Below are 8,915 nucleotides of genomic sequence, written 5' to 3' on the forward strand. Positions count from 1 at the left end.
AAAATATTTAACTCTTCATATTTAAGCATATGTTGATGTATTGTGCTGACAACTGAAGCAGGTACAGACCTTCAGCAGTGTTTGGATGCAGTGAGCTCCAGAGCTTTCCCTGCAACAGGTTCAACCTGTGTTACTGTAAAACAATTATTTCTATATGATCCTGTTTTCACAGACTCACCACTTAGACAGGTGCCATAGGGAAGGATTAATGACAACTAAATAGTTTGTGGTGCAAAAAACCAGTCCAGAGAGGGATGAGGGTTGTCTCAATCGGGGTGATCCATGTTTGAAAACAGGAAAATGTGCTTTAGGCACAGTTTACATAAACTAACGGTGTCAAATTGCAAATATGTCATTTAAACTTGGAAAAATGGGCTGTGTGTTTAAAACATTGCATGAACTGCCTAAATATTGAGGTAATTTTGAGGTCACATCTAATAAATATTCATTGCCAAGTAATTTGGGAAAAAAAAGGATAACTAACTCAAGGAAATGTAAATGGAAGTTCAAGGCTTTATGCAGAATTCTGGATCTTGGTGAATGGCTTTAAAAGAAATGCCTCTGAAATGTAGTGCCATTAAGTGTTTGCCTTTGCCAGTGGTTGGGTTGTTTTAATTAAAAAGGTGAAAGCTCTGTGTAAACAAACACTTGTGCTTGAAATGGATTTATTGGTGTCACTTGGTTATATACATTTCACGGTCTGCTGATGCAACAAGTGCCTGCTTTTTAAAGACAGCATGCAGACAAAAAAAAATGACTCAAATTATTTTATTTGTTGGGTTTTGAGTGACACAACTCGAGGGCTGCCAAGCAAAGGGATGCACAGGGAAGTCTGAGCAAGCACCTCTTCCTCGACACCCATGGACAGGAACACAGTTGTGACTCGTGGAACTCATGTCTTGGCTGCTCACAGATGTGATAAATGTGCATTTTATCAAGTGAACTCCAGGCTGAAGACCTTGATTCTTGTTCCTCATCAGGACAGAGTGGTGGTGAACTTCTTAGCTTCAGCATGGCATTTCTCTCCAAACAAAACCATTTTTGCTATAACTGTGGAAACTGAACAATGTTTTGCCTGAGGCTGGTGCAAATCTGTCTTCCCATGATGGGCCAGCACCACACAGTAGTGTTTCTCTGTTTTCCCTTAGTTTTGCAGTGTAGGCAAGGCATGACTGTTTGTCTTTTTCCTTCTAATTGAAAAACATCCTGATGGTTTTTGATAGTTGCCAAAACATGTTATTTTTAGCCTGAACTTTTGCAGTCACTCAGTTATCAATTAAGTATTGGTAGTATAGAATTAATTTGTCGTGGCTGAAATGAATTTGCTGTGTTCTTGTCGAGCTCATGATCAACTTTGAAATCCAGAAATGGAGCTCCAGTAGGGATCATCTTACTGTTGAATGTGACTGTGTGCATTTTGGTGTATTATTCTCAGTTTCCTGTAATCTGGCAGTTTGTATTTCATTTTCTGCAGTACACACTGCATTTCCATTTGTTTGGAAGCATCCAGCTCAACTTTGCTTGCTAAGTCATTCAGATGCCTACAAAATGGAAGAGTTGAGTGCTGTCTACCTATTTCTACAACAAAAACTGGGGGAAGCAATGGCTTGTGGCTGTGAGGAGTTGGCATTTTGACCACTGAGGTATACAATGAGTTATATGAAGTCTTAAAACAAAATACCTCCACAACCAAACAAACCCAGCTCCATGCATCTGTAATAAGTCTCTCCAACTCTCATTTTCTTTATTTGCCCTTAGACTGACATTGTTGTCAAGCTCTAATGGAGGAGGGGAAATCTAGCAGCTTTAAAATCACACACTGCTGTCTGCTGTGTGACCTTTTTCCAGTTGATGGTTCAATTTATTTAGGTGATAAAGAAAACACTGAGGCATGTGAAGTCTATCTTCTTGACAGATCTGAGCTTACTGAAACTTTTTCCTCATCCTTTTCTCCTTCCCCACATTCACGGTCAGCTTTTTGTTTTTATAAAGTGATCCATGTATTTTTCTTTGAGGTTTAAATGCTTTCTAATCTTTTCAAGGTTTACAGAACTGCACCTGGCTGCTGAGGGTATGGAAAGGCAGATGGAATGATATTTGTGGAGATGTCCTGAGAGAGATATTTGCCTTTTGTGCCAAGTGGTGCATGGTGTATGCAAAAAGCTTGGTGTGTAAAGTGTGAGGGCTTGGTCAGGTGGATGAGGTTATTTTTCTAAATACCATTAAATGTGGTAAAAGGGGAAATATCCAAATATTGGTGAGCCACAATAGCTGATAGACCTCATCTAGTGGGTAAGCATCCCTGCCCATGGCAAGAGGTTGGAAATAGATGATCTTTAAGGTCCCTTTCAACCCAAACTATGCCTTGACATAGATTTCTGGTAGAACTTGATGAGAATTTTTTCCTGAAATTATGATTAAAACTTTGAAGATTGCTGCTTAAAGTGTTTGTTATTGTTTCATATTCAGCAGTGATTCATGTGAGGCTCTGTTTCAATATTAAATTTCATCTGTCAGTCAGTAAAAAATATTTATTGAAACAGACCCGTCTTAACTTCTGTTCTTACTGGAAAGACACTAAACATTGCAGAGTTGTAAACCAGGTTGCTGGTGGTTTGCAGCTACCATGAAGTCAGATTGCTTCAAATCTTTCCTCCTCAGTTCCAAGAAATCGTGAGAGTTGAAGGTTCTGTTACCTGTCAGGAATTTGCATTGAAATGCCAGCATTTCCTAAGACATTGTGTGAGTGCTGGTATCAAACTCTCTGAATTATTTTGGAACAATCCTATTTAACTCTCTCTTTTCAACTTGCTTAATCTGAAACATCTCCCTTGCCCCAAGAGCAAAAACTCCTGAGCAATGTCAGAGCTGCATATCATGGGTTTTCTCTATCAGTAATATGTTAAATGAAAGGTGCATTAGTAGGATTTTTATTGAGTATCCTGTTGGAATAAGTAGATTCTGTCATGCACCACTGACTCATTTCAATTGGAATACCACAGTTCAGTAAAAGAAAATAATTGAGTCATGGGTTTCTTACTTAAAGTGTGTCTGATATCATCTTTTGCAATAAAATTTTATGAGGGTGAAATGAATTTAGAGAGCTGATTTAATATGGACAGCTCTTTTCCTCTTGTGTCGGGGTGGTTCTCTGAGCTTAAGAAGAAAATAGCAGTTTTGAAAATATTCCCAAAAGATAAGCATTATTGAATTAGAAGTATCAATATCTATAGTTAGATATTTTCTCCTGAGTTTTGCAATGCTGTCTGCTGAGCAGACAGTCTGTTGGATAAGCACACCCTGGTTTGCTTCAGATAATTTTATCTGTGTTGGCTCAAACCTAATTTAAATTTTTAAGTGAAGCTGGGTTTTATATATACATATAGATATATATGTGTGTGTGTATATATAAGGGTTTTTTTTTTTTGTTTTGGGGTTTTTTTGGGGGGGTAGGTTTTTTGGGTTTTTTTTTCTTGGTTGTTTTTTTTTTTTAAACCTCTCCTAACCTGAATTAGGAAATCTTTCTCCATCCTGCTGTCTGGACAGATGAGTGCCACTCAGAGCTTCCAGAGGACAAAAGCTAATAAGCAGCTGAGAGCAGTGACCTCTCAGTCAGACTGCATTTTTCAGGATGGGAACTGGGACCACCTGAGACTTTACAGAGAGGTCCATGGCCTCATGCAGTCCTGTGTGAAACAGCAGGACATGACTGATGTAAAAATGCCAACAAATGTCCCCAGCATTCCCATGTACTTTTGTGCCAGTGAAATGGCATTTTTGCCAGTGTAATGGTTTGAGAGAAGGCACGCATGACTAAAATAAATGGTAATGGCAGTAAAGCATTTTCTCCCTGATAGCTGAAATCTTAACAGGAATTTAAGACTTGGTTTGAAGAAAAAGCCAGAACAAAACAGAAAAAAAATCACCCTGAACCAAAACCCAAGACAAAACACACAACCTAAAAATTAATTTGTAGATTTTTTGTTAAATTTGCCTCTAGAGTCTCTTCTAGATGGTGGCTGAGAATCTCTGTACGGCCCTGAACTAATAATTCCTAATATCAATGCTAATAACAAAATGAAGTGCCCACACCAGGTGGGACTTTACAGAAACAATGCAGGCCTGGGCTGCCTTTTCTGGGTTGGTTTGTTGTGACCCAGGAGCAGCTGTGGGGAGGGAGCCCCAGTGCCAGTGGCACTGAGTGAGGACCTGGTGTAAAAGCTGCTCGGAGTTGACACTGGTGTGACACCAGACAAGCAGGGCTGCTGCAGCCTCTCTGCACAGGGGTGTAAACACACCCCCAGCCGTGTGTGGAATGTAGATGATGGTGGTGTTAGATCTCACTACTGCCCTACATTTGCAGTGTCCTAGTCTGGATTAGCCAGACTGTGATGGTTTATATTGTCCAGTGGTTTTCTCCCTGGTGTCATTCTGCTGCAGGAAGTTCAGGTCCTGTTTGTGAGCCTCTCTATGGCCCGAGAGGAATTTTGGCAGAAAGGGGATTGACCTGAAAGAGCAACAAGGGCTGCAAGGGAGAGGAGCTTGTCTTGGGACCTGCATAAAGATCTCAAACAGTGCAAGGGGTGTTGGAAGCAAAGCAGAGCCTGGCTTTGCATCACTGAAGCCACAAGAGTTTTGAGGAGCTGGTTTTAATCTTTTCATTTCCTTGCTCCTTGGTATTGTTTCTCTCCCCTGATCCCTCTGTTACAAAGCAGAGACTGTCTTGGCATCAGTGTGCATCTTCCAGTGATTTCTGGGAGCTTTGGATTAAGGCTTTTATGAGGAATTTGGAGCTCAGCTGTGCATTACCAGCACATTTTCCTGAATTGAGCTGACTCCACTGCATGTGTGACTTGGGTCAAGTTTAACAGGAAGCTGCAGCCCTGGAAGCAGGATGGGTGCAGGAATCCTACTGAACTGCTTGGGCACACCAGTGTGAACCAGAAAAACTGCAGAAAAACAAGAGATCCCTGCACTAGGAGGCAAAGAGGAGATCAGGACACAGCTGCAGTTGTGGAGGATAAAAATGAAACTTCTAAGTTAAAAATTCTTCTTGGGTTATTGCTTTGGTTTTTTTTCCTCCTTTCTAGGTTTGAATATTTTTCTTCTTCCCCCACTGCACTCATCTTTTTCCCTGCAGCTCCCAGAGCAGGTTCCTGCTCCATTCCTCCAGGGCAGAGGGGAAACTCCTGCAATTCCAAGCTGCAGAGGTAAACACTTGCTACTCTGCCCTGGAGACTCGAGATGCTACTAGCAGTTAAACACAGTGAGCAGCTCCCCACTAGTCTAAATAATTGCAGAATAATCACTGCCCCTTTCCTTATCCCAGAGGAAGTGGAATTTCAGCAAAGTAGCATTGAGTTTTTTCTAATGTTTGCTTCTCCTGTTGGTCCCTAGGAGTTCCTAAAACTACTCCAAGAATCTCTCCTCTTGTCTTCCCAGGGAAAAAAACCTTTAATTTCCAGCAGCGTCCATCCTGTTTGACAGCAAGTTCAGCTCAGCCTGGGGACTTTGATCTGCATTGTTCTGGCCAGTCTTGTCCTATTTGTTTAGAATTGCATTCATCTTTGTTTACTAGGGCTCATAAATGATACCATTTCCTCCAGGAATCTGGGTATTGATGTTAATGTTGTATCAGAAGACAGTGCTATGTGCTCTCCACCTTTTAAAAATTACGTTTAGATGAAAATACAACATAAACTTACATTTTTTGTTTTTTACAAAAGAAATATGGAAGTAGCTCCAGTATAAAATAGGGGTAATAATTCTTCTGCCCCTCAAGTGAGGGCTGTAGAGTTTCCTGAGAGGGGTTGAGAAATGCAAGTTATCGTTACTGGATTTCCTCTTCCTGTGCAGACACAGCGTTTGGCTGACATGCTGTGAAATGTGTACCAGTCATCAATGTGATTTCAGCTTCAAGCTTTGTTCTGAAATTCCTTTTTTCAGCTGTTCTGGAAAAAAAATATAAAATTACAGAGACCATTGACACCAGAAGGATCTGTCCTGACAGTGTTCTTTGCATTTTATTTAGAGCCTTTGCAAAGAGGCTCCTGAAATATTAATGGCTTTCTGCTTTCTGCTTTGTGAGACATCACATTGCGGTGGTGCAGGCTCTATATCCTCTCTGTGTTCTCAAAACACACGTGCTTTAGAGGCCTTTTATATATTTTAATACAAAGTGGGTGGTTGAGTGGTCCATGTTCTCCCAGAGGAGTCAAAACTCACTTCATGGATCAAGAAAAGAAAGGGCTGTAAGACAATTTACCATTCAGGCTATTGTGGAGGAGGGTGATTTAAAACGTTGTAGTGGCTTGGAAAAAAGGAAAACCCAAAGCAGTGATTGAAAGGCTTGAAATGACTGAGTTAATGTGACAACTCTCCTTCCCTCAGCTGGGTCTGTTGCAGAGGTGATTGTGCACAGTTAATGTCTGTGGAGTTCAGTGGTACCTGTTTGCAGGACTTGCTTTGAAATTAAGAATGAGACATCATTTATTTAATAGAGACCATTAAAGAAGGACTTTCTGATGAAGCAAGTTAGGTGTTAAACACTTTTCAGGTGAACCATTTACTTATGTAATTATCTCTCGTTAACATTACAATAAATGTTTCTCCGGGGAGTTTAGCCAATCATGAAATGCAATTAATTTTCAAATACTCTTCAGCAACAATTGAGACACTAGAGACTGAAATCCCTAGTCAGTGTGTACGTTTTTAAACTTCCCTGCTGAAGGGAAGCAGCTTTCAGCTCAGCTGATTATGGAGTTGTTAAACTGTCGGATTTTTAAGTGTTTAATTTGGGCCTGTCACAAGTGTGGAGTGCTGGGCTCGATACCGAGGTTGTGTAAGCCTGGTATCTCCCCTTCGTTTCCAGAGCACTGAGGAGGTTCAGGATGCTGTTCTTGAACTTAAGCCCAGCACTGGGTGAGGATGGAGGAATTAAAATGCTCTTGGTTTCTGTCTGGGATTCCAGTTGCTGTGTGATACTGGCTGGGGCTCGTAGCTGTGTTGTTTGTAAAATGGGAGTAACACAAATCTGGTGTCTCTAAGGTGTACATGGAGCTGTGTAAGTGGAAAGGGCTGGTTGGTGATTGTATCATCTGTGGACAGCATCGTCCTGCTTAAGGTTACTTAATTCACTTTCTAACCAAAATGTTACACTCACTTTTGTTCCAAGTCTTCCTAGTGCACTGATAAAATAATCTGTGGAATTCTGCCTTCTACAGCTACTTAGTCCAACAACTTAGCTTTTCAAGAATGGATGAATTTACCACAGCTTTCAGTTTCCAGATGAATTGCTGGTGTGGCTGAAGTAGGGATCATCCATAGGGCTGGATTTTTAAATGGGAGAAGGAGCAAAGTGATGCTGTTATCCCTCACCTATGCCAAGCAGACCTGGTTCTGCAGCTGGCTCTGGTTTTTCTGCTGTTAAGCCTTGGCCCCCAGTGCAGATAGTGTTCCAGCCACTCTGGATTGCAGGGGACAGATGGGCTTGGGTAGAGAAGGGCTTACAGCCGGCTGCGGAGGCTTCCAGCCCCAGGCATTTCAGATCCCAGGCAGTGGAACCTGCAAATCTCACATATTTAGAGGTTGAAGAAGAGGAAGAGCTTTTATCCTTTCATGCTTGCAAAATCCAATGTAGGAAAGCTCTTGCCACTGATACTGTCTCTTCATAGCAAACAAATAAAACCACTTTGGTTGAATCTGTGCCTTTTCCTGAGGCTTTCTCCTCAGCTGGGGTAAAGAGGAAAGAAGGCTTTATTTACAGATGTTGCTTTCAGAATGAGCCTAGCACTGTGATGTTATCTGTAAATACATCTTTGGGCATCAGACATCTTTCCATTTATTCAGAAACAGGAGATAAAGACTGTCTGACATGGGAATGAATTCTTACACTCCTTTTTGTTGCCTCAGACTACATACGCAGTTTAAAATGAGTCTGAATCTGCTGTTATATCACCCTGTTGCTTCCAGCAGAACACTTGTATTTTTTTTTTTGACCTACAAATCTTGGTCCTCACTGTTTACACTGACCTGTAAACATAAGAGACCAGAATGCTCTGTGTTTTCTGCCTTGTTCCTGGATGTGTCTTTGAGACTGAACCGAGTGGGATTCAGGTCTGAGCTCCTGGAGCTGTTTGGATGTTCCCTGTAAATACAGGGCAGCCTATGGGTTTCAGCAGCGTGGATTTTCTAAGCACCTACACACAGATCACAGTCAGATCATTATGTTGATCTAAACCATTTTGTAATCCTCTACAATCTGGGTTTAGAGACTGTTATTAGTGTCACAAATAAAAGCTTGTGACTTCTTTAGTTCTCGGGATAAAAGAAGCCATGTACTTTCAGGGAATTACACATTAAAATTAAAGCAACATAAACATGTGGGAATTTGAGGATAGTTATCCTACTTTTCAAGACTGAGCCCTGAGTTCATATGATTGCAAGAGAGAAATTGGTTAATTTTTATTTCATAATTGACCATATACTGATAAAGCAGAGCTAAACCAGGAGGACAAGGCATGAAAGAGTCTTTTAAAAATTTTTCTTTTTCAGTAACTTAACGCTTTAAATGTGGCTCAAAGAAGTGTATTCTATTTGGGTTTTTCTTTCTGTTGGTTTTTTTTAATGGAACATGGAGGAAGGAAAGCCCTTTTTGCTCAGATAGGTCACAGATTTAGAAAGGGTTAGAAAGGTACTTAAGGTTAGAAGGGGTCTATTTTCTCACAAACTGTTTCCTAAGCTCATGAAAAGCCTCTTCAAAACGATCCTGACAGAAAGTGATTTCAGCTCTTGTTACATTCCTGTGTGTAATGGATATCTTGCAGCTCCCAGCCTCCATCCTGGGAGGGGAAGCAGGGAGGCTGTGGGAAGGACAGCAGACATCTGTGATGGACACATCCAGGGGCTTTGCGGGT

Source organism: Parus major, chromosome 18 (assembly GCF_001522545.3).
Source record: "Parus major isolate Abel chromosome 18, Parus_major1.1, whole genome shotgun sequence".
NCBI classification, from domain to species: domain Eukaryota; kingdom Metazoa; phylum Chordata; class Aves; order Passeriformes; family Paridae; genus Parus; species Parus major.